Here is an 11,642-nt window from a genome sequence, read left to right on the forward strand (position 1 = left end):
GATGTTATGTTTTCCAGAGGCAGTGACTGCTATAATGTAGTTAAATTATATTTTACTAGCCGTTTTGACATTAGACAACACATATAAAATATTATGCATATAACATAGATTTTAATTTTTTATTACGCTGATCGAAATAGGTATAACAAGCCTTGATAACTTGGCTGAAGTTGAGAATTGAAAATATAGGAAATATGACATCTTGGCAAATGAACTTGGTTTAATTTACAAATGCAAAGCAAGAATAATAGCATATGTGATGACTTGGGATGGAGTGGTTACAAAATATCATAAAAATTTGTTAAGGAGTTAAAAATACCGGACGAAGTAGAAGCATACATGCAAGCTCTCACACTCCGCAAGACACTTGAACTCATCTCATTTGAGAGAAGAAGAGCAGTTGATGAAGATAGATCAGAGGAAGGTGTCAAAAGATGAATCAACGAGTTGTGCTTACTTTCCAACACGCTGAACACGTCTAAATAGATAAAATCGATAAAAAGAAAATTAACCCATAAAATAAATAAATATAATTAATTTTTAGTATCAAATAATATAAGATACTTGATCTATGAGAAGTAATATGTTGCGTGATGATTAAAAACAAAAAAAATAGAGTTGAATTTAAGCGTTTTTTTATATTAGAGCATCTTATTTCAAGATTTGTTTATCATTTTGCATTACGTAATAAGAAAAGTTAAATAAAAAACTTTTATAAAATAAAAACAATAAAATAGTGATTTAGTTGCACGTGATATATTTTTTTATTTCTAATGTGACAAAAAAAGATCAATATTACATGCTTTATTATCCTAAGCGTTGTATAATTAATATGAAAGCAATGAAAATTAAATCTTAAAGTTGTCCATTAAACTATAGCAATTTTTATATTTATAGGAGTAATCAGGTTAAATATCACCATGTAGCAATCAAATCATAAAAAAACACAAATCATTTTGTAAATTATAAAATATATAATTCTTTTAAAATGATTTTTCAAATAGAAAAAACATCTATTGTAGAGAGAATCTATATACTAGTGTCATAAAATCTTTATTTAAATGTTATTTGATCTACATAAAGCATGATTAATATAATTTATACAACTTGGCGAGTCATAGGTTAATTCAAAAACTTGGAATCGATACTTGAAAACCCATTTAGAATTTTATTATATGCACTAGCGGGCTTTTTTATGCTTTTGGAGCTAAGAATATATAGTTTATATAAAAATAATGTGTTTTAAAAAAACAATAAGAAAAGGATGATATTATAATACATCTTAAAACCTAATTTTTGATTATAAAATACTAGATTAAAACCTTTAAATATACAATAGTGTCAACGAAACATAATATTTTTGTTCTTATTTTGATTGCACTATTTTAAAATTTAGTAAAAGCAATTTTTAATCATATATCTAAGATTAATTATGTCATATTAAACATAGTTGTATAGAATTTACTTTAATTAGAAAAATGTGTCATAAAAAAGTAGAACAATTATCATATAGCTAAAAATATTTAAAATAAGATAAATTTTTTTTTCACAATAGGTAACTGTTTTTTTCATGATATATTCTGTCACAACATTTTTTTATAGAAAATAGACATAATAAGTGCGAGTATTTCATTATGAATCCAGAAAATTATTGATATTATTACTTTTAAAACATTGTATATCCTATAATCAATAAATATCAAGGTACGAAGATAATAATTTTTTGGATTTGATTAGACAAGCTTTGTAGACATGCTTTTGTACAAGTTGATGTAAGGTATAAATTTTGTGATTTAGATCTTAAAATACAAATCAATCCAATTTCCTAATTTAATTATTATTTTATTTAAAAAAATTCGGGTAGATTAACTTAATCCAGATTGATAGTATTCATAGCTAATATGTAATTATTTACGCATATTAGCTAACATACTAGTAAAATAAAAATATATTGAAGGCATTTTTATTGTCGTAGAAACGATAAAAGATGCGATGAATATACAGTTATGAAAAATACACACAGCTTTTCTTGCTCATTATGCCCGTAAAACCCTTTATCCTTATCACATAATCAAAATGTAAAATCGCAGATTTGAATTTAACAATACCTTTTATAGTATTTTAATTATAATTAACTAAAATTTAAATTCTATTTCAAATAAATCGAAATTCATGTTAGAAGCCCAATAAGACATTGATCCATATCTTGTTAAAGATAAAAAGAAATCTATCACAACTTTTTACTTATTGATATTGGTAAATGGCATTTAATATGAACTACCAAAAGTTGTATATCAAACATTTGGAATGCCAAAGTAAGCAGAAACATATACACAAACAAAAGTATTCAGTAATGAAAGACGCATGAATAAATAATATTGAATGGTTGAGGAGGTTTGAAAGTATTGAAATAAGTATTAACTGATTTGTTTGTTCAAGTAATTTAAAGTGCTGCCAGAAAATTTGGTGCGGTTAAAAATCATATGTGCCCATAAATATATACAAATAAGATGTTTAAAAAAGTTGCAAAACGATGGTTATATAGTATTTTGAAGCCCAATAGCATGTCTTAGTGCATATATATAAAACTTTTTTTTAGAAAGGTATCCGTGGGTTCGGATCCATTTAATTCGATTTTAGAATTACCCTTGCCGCTTATTGATAATGAACATTGAAATTTCGATTATGTAATAAATTACGCTATATTTTGAAATATTTTGATTATATATTCTCTTTTGAAGCGCCTATAAGATTATTTTTGTTATAAATATATTTTAAAATTCGAGCCTTTCATATGACTCGAATTCTTAATAGTCCTCAAAAGTATCCGTAATGTTTTTACTACGCTATGTACTATTATAATTATTGAAATCTCAATATAATCTAAATTTTTTTAATTAACGAATATCATAATAATATAATATGGGATAAAATACTAAAAAATAGGTTTAAAATACACAAACCGTATTATTTTACATGAAAATTAATTAAAGCGTTTTTAAGTATTTTTAGATCAATAAAGTAAAAAACGTGAGAAATAGAGTTGAAAATATACAGAATGTGAATTTAAATTATAGTATCAGATTGATAAGAATTATTAGGCAAAAAATTTGAAATTTTATTCTACTATACCAAATGCAATAAAAAATTATCATTTTATGTGTGTGATAAGATTGGCATTAAAATTTTGGATTTTATATTCAAGCATAATGTGATTAAATTCTCGTGAGCTATTCACATCTATACTCTTGCCCCTTAAAAATAAAGGTTTTAATTACAACTACTTGTCTATTTGATTTACAGGCCCAGTAAGTTTACACACTTTTAACTAATATTTACAATATAAGCGAAAATTAATGTATAGAGTCAGAGATTCATCGACCGGTTAATAACAGTAGATAAACTGCTGATTGATTTAAAATAATATTTTAGCCAGATAAGAATACACTTATTTATTGCATAAGATATTGAAACTACTTAGTATGGTTTATTTCTTGGTATACACAAAATAACCTTTATTAAAAATACTAAGACTGGATATAAAAATTATTTGAATAACTCATTTAAATGTGTATAGCATTCGATTTAAATTGTGAAACTAATGCAAAGATAGCATATAATTAAATCAGGGTGATAAATAATTCCAATTCAATTTTTTTTTTAAGTTAAAAGGGATGGTATCTAATTCTTGAAATATCTTTGCATTCTGTTATCATCAAAATTTTCATCTTTTTTAAAATCACGAATATATATCAACACTAATAAATATTCTTGTGGCATAAAATACAAAACATTAATCTTGATATCCTACAAATGTTATTTCTTCTTATGATTTTTTAGATCTTCTTTGGTGTCAATTTTTTAAATTATTTGATGGAATTGTTTATTCTTCTTTCTTACAATATGGTGGTGAGATTTATTCCTTCTTTTTTTTAACATTTGATGGTTAGATTTATTCCTTCTTTTTTGAAACATTTGATATAAAATATTAAATGGTGTGATTTATTCCTTGTTTATTCAAATTTTTCATGGGACTTATTTATTCCTTGTTTTTTCAAATTTTTCATGGGACTTATTTATTCCTTGTTTTTTCAAATTTTTCATGGGACTTATTTATTCCTCCTTTTAGAAATATTTGATGCAAACTATTTGATAGTGAGATTAACTCCTTCCTTATTGAAAAATTCAATATCAAAATATTTTTTGAGATTTTATAACATTTTTGGGAATTATTGAACCATTTCTTTAATTTTTTTGGATAGTAATTTTTTCTTTATCTCCACAATTTCTAAAATGTAATTATTTATTCTCTCTTTTATATTTCTTTGATAAGAATTATTTATTCCTTCTTTTTAATTTTTCTTGTATTATTTCAATTACATAAATATTTTTTTTGTGATCCCCTCAAATGGTCGATCTTACAATGGACAAGGTCCATAAATTGATGCATAACCAGTCGAATATCCGTAACATCTCTGTGATTGCGCATGTCGATCATGGAAAGAGTACACTTACAGATACCTTAGTTATTAAAGCGAAAATAGCTTCGGTTGATAGTGGAGGTGGACGATATATGGATACGCGAGCTGATGAACAGCAACGTGGTATAACTATCAAATCCACCGCTATTTCAATGCAATTTTCCATGAAAGAAGAGACATTAGAAACTTATTGTCAGGAGAAATTCTCAGGAAATGATTTTTTGATCAATTTAATTGATAGTCCTGGTCACGTCGATTTCTCATCTGAAGTTACAGCAGCATTGAGAGTTACTGATGGTGCTCTTGTGGTAGTTGATTGTGTGGATGGTATTTGTGTGCAAACCCAGACTGTTCTTCGCCAGGCTGTTTCCGAAAGAATTAAACCTACTCTTTGTTTGAACAAACTTGATCGTGCTCTTCTTGAGTTAAAAGTTAGCAAAGAGGACTTATTTACTAACTTAAGAAAGGTGGTTGAAAACTTCAATTCTACTTTACAAACAATAGGACTCGCCTATGATAATCCAGAATTTAGTGTTCCGTCATTAGAACCCGAACTAAATGAAGTTTCTTTCTGCAGTGGTTTACAGCAATGGGGATTTACACTTCGACAGTTTGCAAGTTTTTATCTTTACAGATTTAAGAAGAAAGATGTTAAGGATGCCGAGGCAAAGTTTTGCAAGTTATTGTGGAGCACCAAAATGTACTTTACAAGCGACGATCCATTCGATGAGACAGGCACCTTTGTAAAGAAAGGTCCAAATGAGAGACGACCATTCATTGTTTTTGTTCTTAATCCAATCTATAAGGTGACAGAAATGTGCAATAATGGTGATATACAGGGCATTAAAGATTATCTCGCTAAATTTAAAGTTGATTGTTCTAAAGCAAATTTCTATGGAACCGGTAAAGAGCTCTTCAAGATTGTCATGAGAACATGGTTACCTGCTGCCGATGTGCTTCTCGAACAAATTATTTTACAATTACCATCACCGATCAAAAGTCAAAAATACAGAGCATCTCTACTTTATGAAGGACCAGAAGATCAGGCTATGGTAGCTATTCGAAATGCTGATAGTAGTGAAGAAGCCCCTTTGATGCTTTACATAAGTAAGATGGTTCCTTATGGGGATAATAGGTTTATAGCTTTTGGCCGTGTATTTGCAGGTAGAGTTACGCCAGGAAAACCAGTTAGAATTCAGGGTCAAGACTATGTCCCAGGGAGTAAAAATGATTTATTCCATAGGAATATTCAACGGGCAGTTGTGATGATGGGAAAAGTTATTAAAGATGTTCCAGATTGTCCCGCTGGTAATATTATTGGGGTAATAGGAATTGATAATGAGTTGAAAAAGACAGGTACAATTACAAATTTCAGTGCTGCCCATAACATCAGGTCCATGAAGTTTAGTGTATCACCCGTTGTGAAATACAGTGTCAAGCCTAAAAACGCTTCAGAGCTTCCTAAATTGAAAGAAGGTCTTCTTAAACTGAGTAAGAGTGATCCTTTGTGTGTCATTAACTTTAATGACAATGGAGAGTGTACAATTGCTGGCGCTGGTGAGTTACATTTAGAAATTGCTCTTAGCGATCTTAGTAAAGAATATGCTCAGATTCCAATAGTGACAGGAGAACCATTGGTAAGTTATATCGAAGGAATTAGAGGTAGTACAAACAATTCAAAGATGTCAAAGAGTGCGAATAAACACAACAGAATATATATGACTTGTGATCAATTGGAAGAGGAAATTATTGATGGTATAGTAAACGGCAAGCTCGTAAACAAAGATCCTAAAGAGAGGGCAGCTTTGTTTAGAGATAACCTTGATATTAATGATGATTGGGTTAAGAAGATTCTATTTTATGGACCCGAAGATAAAGGTCCTAATATTTGTGTTGATGATACGAAGGGAATAGCTTATCTCAACGAAATTAAAGAGTTTATGAGAGAAGGTTTTAGAGAAGTAACTACGAGAGGTCCACTTCTCGGTGAACAACTCAGAGGCGTAAGATTCAACCTCGTGGATTTGACTCTGCATGCCGATGCTATTCATCGAACAGGAAATCAAATTACAGCACCAGTTGTGAGCGTATGTAAGGGGCTTATCATGAACTCTGATCCTATTTTATATGAACCACTTTTCTTCGTTGAAGTTAATGTCAGTAATGAAACAATGAGTGGTGTCGTAAATGCTTTGAGTAAAAGGAGAGGGAATGTCGAAGAATACAGAGATGAAAGAGGTGTAAGAACAACAGTAACGGGATACCTGCCAGTAAGAGAAAGCTTCGGTTTTAACAAAGAACTTATGAGTGAAACCAAAGGAGAAGCCAGCTCAGTTTTATCTTTCAGTCACTATAGCGTTCTCCCTGGTAGAGTAGATGTCCCAGACAGCATAACACACCAAACAGTTATGAAAATCAGAGAAAAGAGAGGACTAGGGGAACTTAAGCTCGCAGAAGCATACTTCGATAGGCTATAAGAAAAATAATTAAATTCGATTTAGTTACCATATTTTTTTAAAACACCCTATTTTCTACCCATATGAACTAAAGATACAGGATCTTGTTTTTTATATATAAAAAATTTTATCTATAGTAAATGTAAAAAATATTTAAAAAAACATAAAAATAAACAATTAATTGTCATATCATAAAAGATGGAACTCCTTATATAGATGAATGCATAATCAATCTTTTTTTAATCTTCATTAAACTTATTTATGCTGTCATATATGGGCATAAAAGTCGATTCGAACAACTTCTAGAAAGACTTCAAAATATAAATAGTAAAGACTTTATAAAATATATAAAGTTGCCAACAAATATAATGTCAAAACATCTAGAAAAGTCTTCAAAATGTAAATAATACAGATTTCATAAAATATTTAAAGTCTACAGATAATCTATAGTCAAAAATTCTTGAAAGTCTTAAAATCAAAAAAGTATACATTTCATAAAATATTATACCTCTACAACTAATATAATGTAAAAACTTCTAGAAACTCAACAAAATGACAATATTTATAATTTCATAAAATATTATACATCACAACAGATCTAATGTAAACAACCGAATTTCTACAAGAGAGAATAATAGTCGTAAATTTTTAAAAAACATATCACAATCTTATAAAATAACTTTTCAATACTAATAATATTAGCTTTACTTTTAAGCCTTATTATAAAAAGGTAGTAAAAGGATTTATAATTTTTATTTTAAAAAACGTAGTGTTTTTGAGAAAATAACATATGAGACAGATATATTTTATATTTTACTGCCATAAAATACCGTTCGATATAGAAGAATAAATAACTAAATGGTTGTATAAGAATTAGTACTTATAACTAATACCCAGATTTCGTTACATTATTTATAGGCATCTAATATAATGTAGAGCATTTTTTATATGGTTATGTACAATTTAATCATCATAAATTTTTTAAAGCTTTGGTTACATTATAACTTTACAAAATAGATATTGGACTCTACATTGAGTGCCTTTTCTATGGTTATGTATGTATTTTCCTGGTTATCAAAGTCGCAAAATATGATATGTGTGTTTCACTCGAGTATGTTAAACAGGAAAGCCGTGTAGTTGGTGATTTTTTTGCTTTCCACCAAACACCAGAGAGCCTAGAGCTTATAAGAGCAATGGCTTTACTAAAAATACTGCTTGTTTTTTTACGCATTTCCAATCATAACTTCTATACCGATTTGTTAGTATCACAATCGTAAAATAGCTTGACATATACATAAAACCCCTTAATATTGAGGTTGAAATGCTATTTACGCATATAAATAACTTATAGGTCCCATTTATGGGTGAAAGATCTTATGTTTATTACGTCATACTTCGATAAACATCTTAAAGATCTTCCTATTCTCATAAAAAAGGCTGCAGAAACACCTATAATGCATTATGCTCGATAATAGAATTCAGAAGGAAATCTGTGAAATCAATTGATAGAAAAAGGTTGCTGCGCTGTATTGATGGTATTATAGACTTTAAAAGAGGATATTCCTATAAAATATAAATGGCGCTTGATATCAAAGAATAAATAAATGTTACTATGCTGAATTGATAGTATTATAGACTTTAAATAAGGATTACTGTGCAAAAATAAAAAAGTAGGGGTGGTATTGCCGGGTAGATGCGTGATACTATGTGTATCTGCTAGCACTATAGACTTGAAAAGATATTATCACATATACATTAAAATGCGCTCTATTTTTAAGAATATTGCCAGAATAATTACTTTGCAAAACAAAAGATGAACATACAAATTAAAATGATAAAGACAATTTTTGGATGGTTAACTTAATTAATAATCTTAACATATAAATTTATCATGCTTGTAAAAAATATTTATCATGTTGAAATAAATTTAATAAATATCTGTCAAAATTTATCTTATGATATATTACATTAACAAAACAAATGAAATTTAATGGTATAAAAAAACACACGCAACCTGATATTATGAAAAAAATTTGTGGCGTTATAATTTTTGTTTTTCTATTAACAATTGTCTTGACGATGTTTATTTCACATAAAAGTCGCATAGAAAATTATTAAGATGAAAATGTTTTGGAATTTACAAACTAAGCTACGAAGATAATTTAAATATGTAAGCAATCACCCGTTCTCTTCTCTTAATACTCAATAGTTCAAAGATCTTGAAGTTCTAGAAAAAGCACATGTTCTGAATTTTTTTTTCGGACAAACACACCATGATAATGATGGTAAATAAAATTATAAATTTCTTAGCAGATTTCTAAAACTCTAGTAATTTTATTGGATTTCTGACTTCAGGCTAATTCTTGTGATCATTGTGAATTTATTTTATAATTTTAGCGGATCGATATTAAATTAATATACGAATATTTTGAATTATGCCCCATATCCAATTATTTTCAATTATAAGAAATGTTCTAATAATATTAACATAATTTAATTGATAAAATTCATCAGTAAAACGAAAAATTACAAAAAAATATTTAGAAATGCATAGAAAACTTCAAAAAAAACAATTTTAAATATTCGTGTTGCGTACATCCTATTGTTTTATGCCGAATATAACCTATACATGATTGTTTGTACCCTTAATCTCTTATATGTGCTTAAATTAGCCATATCCTTTTATTATATAATAAAATTTGCATCCAAAAAGAAGACCTTCAGAATCGAAGTTTGTCTTTTCTAGTCCATGATTTCGAATATAAATATGTAATTCATCAAGCATCTAGATATAATAATAAAAAACTGTTTAAATTATAAGATTAGATTATTTACCATGATATATGCCCTAATTTGTAAGGTTAAATTTTTTTATTATAATAATAGTATTTTATCTCATTGGATAAATAAAAAAGCATTGCTCTAGATTACAATTATCAAAAGAATAAAATCAAATTATTTATAATACACGAGATTGTTATCTAAAATCTAATTTCGCATAAATTTGTTTGTTTATAGAAAAACAAATTCAATTATGTATAAATTTCTTTTATACTGCATTTAGAAAATTTATGAACCTAAAGAATCAGAAAATACACAATAGTTAAATTAACATAAATCCATCTATGATCAGAACAGAAAAATCCATAATAAAAATATCAGAGTTATATTTATTTATCTGATTTAAATTACTAAAGATTCTTTAATATTCCGTTTACTACGTATTTTCATATGTAAATTAGTCTGTGATCAGAAAAGAAAAATCCACTAAAATGATATCTAAGTTATATTTGATTATCGTGCTTTTAATTACTAGAAATTCTTTAATATTCTTACATCGAATATTTTCATAGATAAATACATCTATGATTAGACCAGTTCATTATAAAAATATCTAGGATACATTTGATTATCAGTTGTTATTACTTTAATATTATATACATTACGTACTTTCATATATAAATACATCTATGATTAGACCATCAGAACAAATAGTAAATCGAATAAGAAATTTATGTAAGACTGAATTTAATGCAGGGAATTTATTTATAGTCATTAATGGATATGCAACATCACTCATAAATTACTTATAGGCGTATTTAAATTAGAACCTGAAGAATACATTAAACTTGAAGATAAGATAAGTTATATTTTAAACGAATTTTCTATTCACCTCCAGCCTAGTAATAAACAAAGATTATATCTAAAGAGAAATGAACTAGGACGTGGGCTATGTAATATCGAATTTAAAGCCGAGATGATGATCCACCAGCTAATAAATCTGCTTGAAAACAGTTAAAACAGCTCACCGAGGAGGGCCGCAATTCTAAAAGTTGAAAAAGATAACAAGACACATCTCTCACTAATTGAAGAATATCTTAAAAATAAATATCATGCTAATATCACCGACCCCGAAACACTGGAGAAAAAGCAACAAGAAAGTCTATTGTGTAAAATAAAAGAAAAACCATTCAACCAAAAACCTTTTGAAGCCAAGAATAATGATTTGGATGATATTGTTGGATCAACAGGATGGATAAAAGATGGCAACATTAAACCAAGTGAAGAAGGAAAATCTTGTTTTATTCAAGACAGAAATGTGTTTTTCGGGTGAGAGGAATAAATGCCCACATTTTAACGAAACCATGAAAACAATGTATCACCTTGCAACAAGATGCAAGAAAATGTTAGGGCATAATTACACGCGAAGACATAATGAAATTATAAGATGTATTCATTTCCACCTATCAAGACGATACAACATCAAGAAAACCAAAAAGATCAGAACTCACTCAGTACAAGAGATCAGCGAAAACGAAAATACAGAAATAAAAGTTGATACCCGAATTAAAACAGATATTTCAATCAAAAAAATAGACTTGATATTTTTCTATAGATAAAAAAGAAAATATGATTACGCTGATCGAAATGGGTATAACGAGCCTTGATAACTTGACTGAAGTTGAGAATGAAAAATATAGAAAATATGACATCTTGGCAAATAAACTTGGTTTAATTTACAAATGCAAAACAAGAATAATGCCATATGTGATGACTTGGGATGGGGTGGTCACAAAATATCATAAAAAATATGTTCTATAGTTAAAAATCCCGGACGAAGTAGAAGCATACATGCAAGCTCATAGACTCCGCAAGACACTTGAACTCATCTCATTTGAGAGAAGAAGAGCATTTTATGAGATAG

The 11,642-nt window shown here is 28.0% G+C and overlaps 1 pseudogene; it reads left to right on the forward strand.

The window, feature by feature from the left end:
* The first annotated feature begins 4,390 nt into the window (after positions 1-4,390).
* Positions 4,391-6,958, forward strand: LOC147064329 (uncharacterized; annotated as a pseudogene).
* Positions 6,959-11,642: the final 4,684 nt, after the last annotated feature.

The sequence above is a fragment of the Rhyacophila brunnea genome, unplaced genomic scaffold, assembly GCF_057557595.1.
Source record: "Rhyacophila brunnea isolate RB1 unplaced genomic scaffold, BYU_Rbru_1.0 scaffold_74, whole genome shotgun sequence".
NCBI lineage: Eukaryota > Metazoa > Arthropoda > Insecta > Trichoptera > Rhyacophilidae > Rhyacophila > Rhyacophila brunnea.